We start from the raw sequence: 13,179 nt of genomic DNA on the forward strand, positions 1-13,179 counted from the left end.
GGACGATACTAATCAGTTTTACCCGGTTTACTGTAATATATTTTAAAGAAAGATGGATCTACACGATGAATCAATTCCATCATTAAAAGGAAGTAAAGTCTTCCGAAAAAGACACGCGCTTCTTGATTTAGGTCAAGAAGTTGTCGTCCAGACCAGCTGTAGGTTGACGAAAAATCTAAAAAAGTCATCTCTAAAATCAGCAGGAAATCCACGGACCTCAGCATCAAACAGGGTCGCCATATGGTCAGATTTATCCTAACCATGAGAAGGATTTATCTCGCATAATGGGGGGGCACCGTGCAAATTAGCTTGATAAGACTAATGAATCAAATCCCCAGAAAGGATAATCTCCTTAAAGATTAAAAATCAGCTTTTAAGACTGATATTACTCAATCCTTGATATTGACCTTAAAGATTGAGAATTACAAACTCATGGAATTCAATGATATCTAAACTCGAGCTTGAACGAGAAAATATTTTGATAAAAAATAAAACCGATTTGTTTTCTGAAAACCTATTTTCAATACGTTCATTACCATTGAACGTAAAATCCTGAGAATTCATTGAAATTCATTAGGTCACCTGAACCAAATCGGGTGTCAACCGTAAGAACGGTGGTTGCATAGCATGGTCGGAGACAGGACCTTGTGCCAGACCGAAAAATCATAGGATGATCTTTACTATTGCTCCTACAAAGGATAGTACTAGCATCCGACACGTTTTAAGACCATAATCATATGCTTGTCATTAGACATTGCCTTAACAGTTTCTTGTTCATCGCTTTCCTTTACAACCGGACGGTAGTTTGCCGAAAGGTAATATACGGGACAAGTAAACTGGACGTGTTGCTTTCCTAATACAAGGTTAGCAAGTGGGTAACACAAAACCACAAGTGTTGAGCTAAAATTTTCAAATCTGAAACCCACACAACCCACAAAAAAATATTTTGCAAACACCGGTGAAGGGTTATTCCGGAAAACTTATCTAGGGTAAAAGCTAGATTAAATTTTCAAAAAGATCAAATGTTTTCATAAAGATCCAATTTCCTTAAGGATCTACATTTTCATAGTCATGTGGGACTGTAAACCACCTTTCAAATGTGCACTTTGCTTTGGAAACCGAAAGTAAATCGGCTATATGATTGCAAGTGTCGTTGACCTAAACCCGAGGCAACTGTGGATGACACACCCACCTTTAACCATGGTTCTATCGTTACTATCATTGTTTATACCACCATATCAAAATCACTGATGTACAAAGTGTGATGAATAAAAAAGTGATTCATGTATGTTTTTATTTCAAGTTCTGTATTGCTTGAGGACAAGCAACGTTCAAGTGTGGGGATATTTGATAGTGCACCAAATGAACATATATTTAGTAGCAATATCGTTCCAATATGTAAAGTTTTTAAATGTAATTTCCTTATTTTTAGTAGTAATAGTTAAATAAATAAGTGCGAAGACGAAAGACGCAAATCGCTCGAAAATGAAGATTTAAAGACAAAAACGAAGATTTGAAAGACCAAAACGTCCAAAAAGCTCAAATGTACAAGATACAATTCAAAAGGTTCAATTAATTGATGAGAAACGTCTAAAAATGACAAGAGTACAAGTTACAAAATGCAAAGTACAAGATATTAAATTATACGAAAGGACGTTCGAAAATCCGGAACCGGTACCCGAGCCAACTATCAATGCTCGACGCAACGGAGCTGAAAGTACAAGTCAACTATGCACAAGAATATAGTATAATATTTAAATAATTCATAATAAGAATAATAATAAATAATAAAAAGTTGTTAATTGAGCATAGTTAAGGGGTCATAAGTGAAAATTTCAAATCAACATTTGCCTATAAAATGGAATTCACGTAGTAATGAAAAAGAACACCTTCACTTCATTTTTCTTTCTTTCCCTCTGTAAGAATATATATATTTATATTTATAATATTAAGTTTAATTTAAGTTTAATAATAATTGGGTTATTGTAAGAAATATTTTACGGGTTTTAAAGTCGAAACTCTGTCCGTGTAACGCTACACGATTAATAATCACTGTAAGTTATGTTCTTCCTTTTTAAATTAATGTCTCGTAACTAAGTTATTATTATGCTTATTTGAGCCGAAGTAATCGTGATGTTGGGCTAAAATATTAAGAAGGGGTTATTGAACTTTGGACCATAATTAAGGTTTGGGCAAAAGACCGACACTTGTGGAAATTGAACTATTGACTATTAATAGATGGGGGGTATTGTCTAATTGAGTGACAACTCATTGGAGTCTGTCGAACCTATCTTCAAATTAATTAACCTAATAATTAATAATGATTATGGTTGTCCTATTTAGTGACGTTCATATGGAATCTGTTATAATCATTTAATTAATCAATTGGGTTGGGTAATTGATTATTCATTCTGATCAAGTGGATGAATTAATATTCATAAACTAATTAAAACAGAGGTGGATTACATACAGTGATAACTGGTGTAATTGTTGACAGAAGTGATAGCTGCGTCACAGTTTAAATCCTTAATCAGTTGGAATATTTGACTTCGGGTATAAGGGTAATTTGACGAGGATACTCGCACTTTATATTTATGACCGATGGACTATTATGGACAAAAACCAGATAGACGTATCAAATAAACCATGACAAAGGACAATTAACCCATGGTAATAAATTAAAATCAACACGTCAAACATCATGATTACGGAAGTTTAAATAAGCATAATTCTTTTATTATATTTCTCATCGTATCTTTATTTACTGTCATTTTATTACTCGCAATTTTATTTACTGTCATTTTATTTATTGTCATTATTTTACGCACTTTAATTATCGTCATTTATCTTTACGCTTAAAATATAGAATCGACAAACCGGTCATTAAACGGTAAAACCCCCCTTTTATAATAATATTACTACTTATATAATTATATATATTTTGTATAAATATAGTTAAAAATATAGTAAGTATCACCAGCTCCCTGTGGAACGAACCGGACTTACTAAAAACTACACTACTCTACGATTAGGTACACTGCCTATAGTGTTGTAGCAAAGATTAGGTATATCCCATCCGTAAATTAATAAAACTTGTGTCATATTTTGTAGTATTTTGTATTAAAAATAATACTATTTCGTACCCTCACGCTACATCACCAGTGGTGAAACCGGGGTCAGATGCCCCCGGTGCCTCAAGACCTAAATTTTTACTTGTATTTTGTGTATGCTATAAAAGTAGAAAGAAAAAAAAACTCTAAAAACCATTAATGGAGGACACTGATTAAATTTTAAGAACCAACGTGTGGAAGAGCTGGGGAAGAAAAGTGTGTGTCCCATCAAGTGTATTTTTAATAATAAATGTCATTTACAGTCCTCCGTGTTTAGCTGAATATTCATTTTATCTATAAACTTCAAAATATTAATATTACAAAAATGAATAATAGACGGTTTAAGCACTACTACACCATAATATATAAAAATAAACGTTTTCATAGTTAAACAACTTTATTAACGTGGGATCGTTCTAATTTTATTCTTAATATAAACAACCGCATATCATTAAGGAATTTAAACAGAAAAAAATCTTATATATTAACAAAAATCAATTACATTTAGAAATAACTAACTTATGTACCATCATTTTTTTTACATTAACTTAATTCTTAATGACAATTCTAAGGGTTGTAATTAAAAAAAATCTTATAATCTTTTAGAAAAAATTATGCCCCCAACGATTGAAATTTCTGGATCCGCCACTGCTAATGTTTATTCTTAAATTTATTATTTATGCATAATATGTTTATTCTCTTAATCAACGTATTTATACTAAATGTATTTTATAGTAATCATATTTATACTAATAAAATTCTTTTATTAAAATTATTTTAATACAACGGCAACATAACGATCGTTAACATTAATTAACGACGTTACAACGGTCATACATACATAATGGTTGATTGACGACGTTACAACGACTATATTTTTCAAATATAAATTAAACATCCCCGTTTTCACATTTTCACAAATCAATCTTCATTTTCTCAAATTACTACTCTCCAATTTTTTTTTAAAAAGATGATTAACTCAAGGATGATTTTTCCTACTGTATTGGTCATAATAGCTATCATCCTTGTTGCTTGTACACCACTAGATGAACCTATATTTTATCCTTCCCTTATGGTTTTATTATTTGTAATCATACCATTATTCCTTTGTTTGCTACTTATGAATCTAAACTAATTCTAATTTCATGTTGTTATTTGTCTATGAAAAAAAAATTTGATTATGATTATGATTATAATTTATGTTGTTCATCTTTCCGAAAATAGAAAATATCAAACTTATCAAAGCTTGAGTTTGATGCCTTAGACATATCGGGAACAAACTACACATCATGGGTTATGGACGTAGAAATAAATCTTGGATCATTGGGTATTCTAGAAACTTTAAAAGAAAACAATACTTGTTCCGATCAAGATAAATTAAAATCAATTGCTTTTATTCGCAAACATATTGATACCACCTTAAAACATATGTTTCTCACTATCAAAGATCCACATGTTTTATGGGAAACTATCAAGAGTAGATTCGATAATCAAAAGGAAATATTAGTCCCAGCTGCGAGGGAAGAATGGAGAAATCTAAGGTTCCAAGATTTCAAAAAGGTAAGTGAATACAGCTCGGCCATGTTCAAGATCCGTTCAAAGCTTCAATTCTGTGGTCAAGAAATAAGTGATGCTGATATGATGGAGAAAACTTTCTCCACAATGCACTCTGCAAACATAACTGTGCAAAAAAATTTAAGATTGCAGAATTATAAAACTTTTTCCAAACTTCAAACTTATCTCTTAGTTGCAGAAGTTAATAAAGAATTACTGATGAAAAATCAAGAATCTCGTCCTACCGGTGCGCTAGCATTTCCTGAAGCTAATGCTATTAACAATAATAATAATAAAAGAAGAAATGCACATGGACGAGGGCGTGGACAAGGTCATGGCCATATTGGTCAAAACCATCATCATGGAAATTACCATAACAATAATAAAAATCATAACTATGTTCGAAATCACCCTTATGGTAATGGTCGTGGTGTTAGTCGTGGTCGTGGTGGTCGTGGTCGTGGACAAAGAAATAATAATCCACAAAATTATAAAATCCAAACACCATACAATCCCACAAATCACAATGTTGAAGAGGGCTCTTCAAAGAATGTTGAAGATTCTTGTTACCGATGTGGTAAAATTGGCCACTGGTCTAAAAACTGCCGAACAAATCAGCATTCTGTTAATCGGTATCAAGAATCCCTAAAGGGAAAACGAAAAGAAGCAAATCTTGTGGATGACCTTGATACAAAAATCACTGAGCCAACTTGTGACTACTTTAATGAATAAATTTCTAATATCTATATATATAGATAACCTATTATATGTTCCCGTTAAATAAATGGTTGTAGATTTTCAATCTACACCATATCTAGTTTACTACATATTTTCTTATTATTTGCTATCGTTCATAACATATTTTGAATGTAATATATTGATGAATTATGTACTCATTATTTGTTTCACATATTTTTTTTTTGAAGTTCATGATGTATACTGCTGGAGTAAAAAATCAGTCAAATGGTGGAGATATTTGTATTGCAGACAGTGGTGCCACTCACACCATACTCAAATCTAAAAAATATTTCACAGACTTGAAAGCAACGGAAGGAACTATACATACTATATCAGGTCCTGTGGACTTAATAAAAGGAATGGGAAAGGCAAAATTCATGTTACCAAATGGTACGAATTTTCTGATAAATAATGCCTTATTTTCTCCCATGTCAAAGAGAAATTTGTTAAGTTTCTCTGACATATACCTAAATGGATATGATTATCAGTCAGTGACAACAGAAAATGAAAAATATTTAAGTATCACTGATAAGAATCGTGTAATTGAAAAACTACCAAGACTTCATTCTGGTTTACATTATACACATATAAATGTACCTGAAGTAAATGTGGTAGTTAAAGAAAAATCATGTGATCATGTGATGATCAGTTTGTGGCATGAGAGATTAGGCCACCCAGGATCAACAATGATGAAAAAAATAATACAAACTACACATGGACATCCATTGGCGGATCAAAGGATCCCTCATGATGCACTTATCCCATGTACATCATGCTCACTTGGAAAGTTGATAATATGACCATCACCTCTTAAGGTTGAAAAAGAATCACCAATGTTTCTTGAAAGAATTCAAGGTGATATATGTGGACCAATTCATCCACCATGTGGACCATTTAGATATTTTATGGTTCTAATAGACGCATCTAGTAGATGGTCTCATGTTTGTCTATTATCAAGTCGAAATATGGCATTTATAAACTTTCTTGCTCAAATTATTAAATTGAGAGCACATTTCCCTGATTATACTATTAAAAGGGTGAGACTAGATAATGCCGGTGAGTTTATGTCTCAAGCATTTAATAACTTTTACGTGTCTATTGGGTCTATTGTTGAACATCCCGTTGCCCATGTGCATACACAAAATGGTTTAGCTGAATCATTAATTAAACGATTGCAGCTAATAGCTAGACCATTGATAATGCGAACAAAACTCCCAGTATCTGTATGGGGCCATGCAATTTTGCATGCTGCATCATTGATTCGCATTAGACCAAGCGCAAGTCATACATATTCTCCATTGCAACTTGCTTTTGGCCATCAGCCAAATATTTCTCACCTTAGAACATTTGGTTGTGCGGTTTATGTCCCTATCGCACCACCACAATGCACTAAAATGGGTCCTCAAAGAAGGATGGGAATATATGTTTGATATGAAACATCTTCAATAATAAGATATATTGAACCCATGACGGGTGATGTTTTTACAGCACGTTTTGCTGATTGTCACTTTAATGAAACATTATTCCCTAGATTAGGGGGAGAAAGAAAAAATAAAGAAAATGATGTTTCATGGTGTGAACCTCAATTAATGTATCTTGATCCTCGCACAAAAGAATGCGAGACCGAAGTTCAAAAAATAATGCATATGCAAGAACTTGCGAATAAATTGCTTGATGCATTTACAGATACAAAAAGAGTGACTAAATCATATATACCAGCAGCAAATGATCCAGCTCTAATTGAAATTCCAAAAACTGGCAATAATGTCATTCTTGAGTCTTTGCCACACCAGAAACGTGGGAGACCAATTGGTTCCAAAGATAAAAATCCTCGAAAAAGAAAATCAGCTGATAATGAGGTAAAAGAAAGTGTTCAAAAAGAACTACAAATCAATACTCCTTCTGCAGAGGAGATTGATGATGTCAATACGGAATTTTCAATCAATTATGCACATTCAAAAATATTATGGAGCCGAAATGAAATGAAAAATCTTGATGAGATATTTTCATATAATGTTGCATATGACATCATGAATGATGATGATGATCCAGAACCAAAGTCTGTCATGGAATGTCAAAATAGACATGATTGGGATCATTGGAAAGGAGCAATACGAGCTGAATTTGAATCGCTCAATAAAAGAAAAGTTTTCAGATCTATCATTCTCACACCTAAAAATGTGAAACCTGTGGGATATAGATGGGTTTTTGTGCGAAAAAGAAATGAGAAAAATGAAGTTACAAGGTATAAAGCTAGACTTGTAGCTCAAGGTTTTTCTCAAAGACCAGGAATTGATTATGAGGAAACTTATTCTCCTGTTATGGATGCAATTACTTTTAGATACTTAATCAGCCTGGCAGTTTCTAAAAATTTAGAAATGCATCTCATGGATGTTGTGACTGCTTATCTTTATGGATCACTTGATAGTGATATATATATATGAAGATACCTGAAGGATTTAAGGTATCAGAAGCAACCAATGCAAAACCCAAAGAAATGTACTCAATCAAGTTTCAAAGGTCTTTATATGGGTTGAAACAATCGGATCGCATGTGGTATAAACGTGTAACGACCCGTCAAAATCGCTATTGACGTGGCACGTTAATCATTGATTCCACAGTGAGGTTTTGACCTCTATATGATACGTTTTGATAAAATATTGCATTCATTAAAATAAGTGACTTTCTAAACATAGAAAGTTATAAACATGTTGGCGAGTGCTTAGGTATAAGCAAAACCCCGAAATACATAAGTCTTTAATTTACAGGTTGACATCACAGTCCAATTATTTATTACACAATGCAGTTTTATTTTGAATGCAATAAACTTTGTACAAAGCATGAGAGACTCCATGCAGGCAACAAGCACATCACAGCGGAAGCATTCTAAGGACCTGAGAATAAAACATGCTAAAAAGTCAACACGAATGTTGGTGAGTTATAGGTTTAATTGCTCGAGTCATAAACATATATAAAGATAGACCACAAGATTTCATCAAAAGTTTATCAATAGATTCTACGTAACAGAGAACCCTGGTAACTAAACTTAACGCTATAGTGATAATTACCCCATTCGTTTTAATACACGCAAACCAACGTGTCTTAAACTCAAATAACATACGTCCGTTAAAAGGCTAGCGCTCTAGCTCGGACGGGGATGTCAAGCCCTATGGATCCATATACAATTATTCGCGCCCACCAGTCCATATCCTATGTACTGGCAGCTACTAGTTACCAAAGCTAAGGGATTTTCGGTTTAACTCAGTGTAGAATTTAGTATGCACTTGTGTCTTATTGCGTTTAAATAAATTGCATGTATTCTCAGCCCAAAAATATTTAAAGTATTTAAAAAGGGAGACTATAACTCACAGTTCAATATTGAGACTCAATATTGTTGGCAAATTGCATAGACGTAATGATGGTAGACGACTTTATGGTTGACCTTGGATTCAAGAACAATACCCCGAACAATACCCAATATTTCCTTAACTTAAAACTGTTTGAAACCCGAATTAAAAATACCCTTGTATATACCTTATTATTATTAAACTTAAATTTAAAATTATAATTATAATATTAATATAAATATTGAGAGATAATTGTGATAAACTTCGTCGAACAAACTGCGTATTAATATTACTTTTCGATTTACTGTAGCTCATGCGATCGCATGAGTTTTCAGTGTTTTTGCCATGCGATCGCATGGCCGCCTTTTCTGTTTTTGTTTGCTAGTTCGCCGACATCAAATAGTGTTTACTGTAGCAAATAGTGGACTGTAGCAAATAGTGTTTACTGTAGCAAAGTCGTTTTCACTGTAGCACTGTAGCACTGTAGCAAAATACTGTTTCACTGTAGCAAAATAGTGTTTTACTGTAGCAAATAGAGTTTTACTGTAGAAAAGTAATTTTTACTGTAGCAAATAGGGTTTTACTGTAGGAAAGTCGTTTTTACTTGTATATATATATATATATATATATATATATATATACATATAATTGTTCATGAATCGTCGAGAGTAATCAAAGGTAATTGTATATATGAAACAGTTCTAAAATTTTGAGACTCAATCTAACAGACTTTGTTTAACGTGTTAAAATAATAAATCGTATAGAGAATTGGTTTAAATAAGTCAAAAAATTTCGGGTCATCACAGTACCTCCCCGTTAAAGAAAATTTCGTCCCGAAATTTTGAGTAGTACCTGTTTCATGAGCGATATCAGTGAACAAATGTGGATACTTTTGCTTCATTTGATCTTCACGTTCCTAAGTAAACTCGGGTCCTCGTCTTGCATTCCAACGAACCCTAACTATCGGTATTTTGCTTTGTTTTAATTGTTTGACCTCACGGTCCATAATTTCAACAGGTTCTTCGATAAAATGGAGTTTATCATTGATTCGTATTTCGTCAAGAGGAATTACGACATCCTCTTCAGCTAAACATTTCTTCAAATTTGACACGTGAAATGTGTTGTGAACACTACTAAGTTCTTGCGGTAGCTTTAATCAATAAGCAACTGTTCCAATTCTTTCGGTGATTTCAAAGGGTCCTACGTACCTAGGACTTAACTTTCCTCGTTTACTGAATCGTACTACGCCTTTCCAGGGTGACACTTTCAACATGACTTTGTCGCCCACTTGAAATTCTAGCGGTTTTCTTCTTACATCAGCATAACTCTTTTGGCGACTCATGGCCGTTTTCAATCGCTGTTGTATTTGAATGATCTTTTCGGTGATTTCATGAATAATTTCTGGTCCAGTAAGTTGTCTTTCTCCTACTTCACTCCAACAGATAGGAGATCTGCACTTTCTACCGTAAAATGATTCAAATTGCACTGCGTTGATGCTCGTATGATAGCTGTTATTGTATGAAAATTCTGCCAACGGTAAGTGTTGATCCCAACTGATTCCAAAGTCAATCACGCATGCCCGTAACATGTCTTCCAATGTTTGTATTGTTCTTTCACTTTGACCATCTGTCTGTGGGTGATAAGCGGTGCTCATATCTAATCGAGTTCCCAATGCTTTTTGTAATGACTGCCAGAAACGTGATGTGAATCGGGTGTCGCGATCAGATATGATGGAGATAGGTACACCATGCCTGGAAACTACTTCCTTCAAATGTAGGCGTGCTAATTTCTCCATACTGTCTGTCTCCTTTATTGGTAGAAAGTGAGCTGATTTAGTTAGATGATCAACTATCACCCAAATAGTATCATGACTACTTGTAGTCCTTGGAAATTTCGTAATGAAATCCATGGTTATTCTTTCCCATTTCCACTGCGGAATTTCTGGTTGTTGCAGTAATCCTGACGGCTTTTGGTGCTCAGCTTTGACCTTTGCACAGGTCAAATATTTGCTTACATAAGTAGCAATTTCTGTCTTCATATTAGGCCACCAATAAAATTTCTTGAGATCGTGGTACATTTTCCCATTTCCTGGGTGAATTGAGTACCTCGTTTTGTATGCTTCATCCAGTACTAGTTGCCTTAGATTATCATGTTTTGGTACCCATATCCTATCAGCAAAATACAGGGTTCCATCGACTTTTACTTCAAGCTGTTTTTCTAACCCTCTGATCATTTCGCCTTTTTCATTTTCTTCTTTTAAAGCCTCTAACTGTGCTGCTTGAATTTGCTTTGTGAGATCAGTACGAATTGTAATATTCAAAGCTAGGACCCTAAGAGGTTTTACTCTTTCTTTTCGACTTAGGGCATCAGCTACAACATTATCCTTTCTGGGGTGGTAACAGATTTCACAATCGTAATCGTTTAACAACTCAACCAAGCGACGTTGCCTCATATTGAGTTGTTTTTGATCAAAAATATGCTGAAGACTCTTATGGTCAGTGTACACTGTACACTTGGTGCCATATAGGTAGTGTCTCCATATTTTGAGTGCAAAAACTACTGCTCCAAGTTCCAAATCGTGCGTCGTATAGTTCTTTTCATGAATTTTTAGTTGTCGCGAGGCATATGCGATAACTTTTGTGCGTTGCATTAATACACATCCTAAACCTTGGCGCGAAGCGTCACAATAGATCACGAAATCATCATTTCCTTCTGTTAATGACAAAATGGGTGCAGACGTTAACTTCTTCTTTAATAACTGGAATGAGGATTCCTGTTCCATGGACCAATCATACTTCTTTCCCTTTTGAGTTAATGCAGTTAAGGGTTTGGCGATTCTAGAGAAATCTTGAATGAATCTTCGGTAGTAACCAGCAAGATCTAAGAATTGGCGGATTTGTGTTGGAGTCTTCGGTGTTTCCCATTTACTAATGGCTTCGATCTTGGCAGGGTCAACTTTAATTCCATGTTTACTGACAACATGGCCCAAAAATTGTACTTCTTGTAACCAGAAATCATACTTCGAAAATTTTGCGTACAATTCTTCTTTCTTGAGTATCTCTAGTATCAGTCTTAAGTGTTGCTCATGTTCTTCCTTGTTCTTCGAGTAAATCAATATGTCATCGATAAAAACAATGACAAATTTATCTAAATACGATCTACAGATGTGATTCATTAGATCCATGAATACTGCTGGAGCATTAGTCAATCCAAAAGGCATGACTAAAAATTCATAATGACCGTAACGGGTTCTGAACGCGGTTTTAGGAACATCTTCTTCCTTCACTCTCAGCTGATGATATCCGGAGCGTAGATCAATCTTGGAATAAACACTTGATCCTTGCAATTGATCAAACAAATCATCAATCCTCGGTAATGGGTACCGATTCTTGATCGTTAATTTGTTTAATTCTCAGTAATCTATGCACATTCTCATAGATCCATCCTTCTTCTTGACGAACAGAATAGGAGCACCCCAAGGTGAAAAACTGGGACGAATAAATCCACGGTCTGATAATTCTTGCAACTGGTCTTGTAATTCTTGCATTTCTGAAGGTGCAAGTCTATATGGAGATCGGGCTACAGGTGCGGCTCCTGGTATGAGATCAATCTGGAATTCTGCACATCTGTGTGGAGGTAGCCCCGGTAATTCTTCTGGAAATACTCCGGGATATTCTCTTACAACCGGCATGTCATCAATGCTTCTTTCTTCAGTATTGATCTTCTTTACATGTGCCAGAATAGCATAACAACCTTTTTTTATAAGTTTCTGGGCCTTCATACAGCTGATAAGGTTCAGCTTCGAGTTGCTCTTCTCCCCATAAATCATTAATGACGTTTCATCCTTACGAGGGATGCAGATTGCTTTCTCAGAGCAAACAACTTCCGCTCTTGTTTTGGACATCCAGTCCATGCCAACGATTACGTCAAAACTTCCTAATTCTACGGGTATCAAATCGATTTTGAAGGTTTCACCAGCGAGATTTATTTCGCAACTATGGCAAATTTTATCGGCTTTTATCAGTTTACCATTAGCTAATTCAATAGTATATTTATCGTCTAGAGGCAATGATGCACATTTTAGTTTAGAACTAAAGTCTTTACACATATAACTTCTATCAGCACCCGTATCAAACATAATAGAAGCTAGTTGATTATTAATGGTAAACGTACCCGTGACAAGATTAGGATCCTCACGTGCTTCACTGGTACTAACATTAAATGCCCTCCCACGTGCGGGTTCTTTGTTCTTCTCGTTATCAGGGCATTGATTTATAAAGTGACCAGACTTCCCGCATCCATAACATTTCTTGACATCGGTCGATTTTGTCTTTACTTCAGAAACGGTGGCATAACAATCTTTCGCCACATGTCCTTTCTTGTTGCACTTATCACATACCACTTGGCAATAACCTGCATGATGTGTGTAA

This window comes from Rutidosis leptorrhynchoides, chromosome 2 (genome assembly GCF_046630445.1).
Source record: "Rutidosis leptorrhynchoides isolate AG116_Rl617_1_P2 chromosome 2, CSIRO_AGI_Rlap_v1, whole genome shotgun sequence".
Lineage (NCBI taxonomy): Eukaryota > Viridiplantae > Streptophyta > Magnoliopsida > Asterales > Asteraceae > Rutidosis > Rutidosis leptorrhynchoides.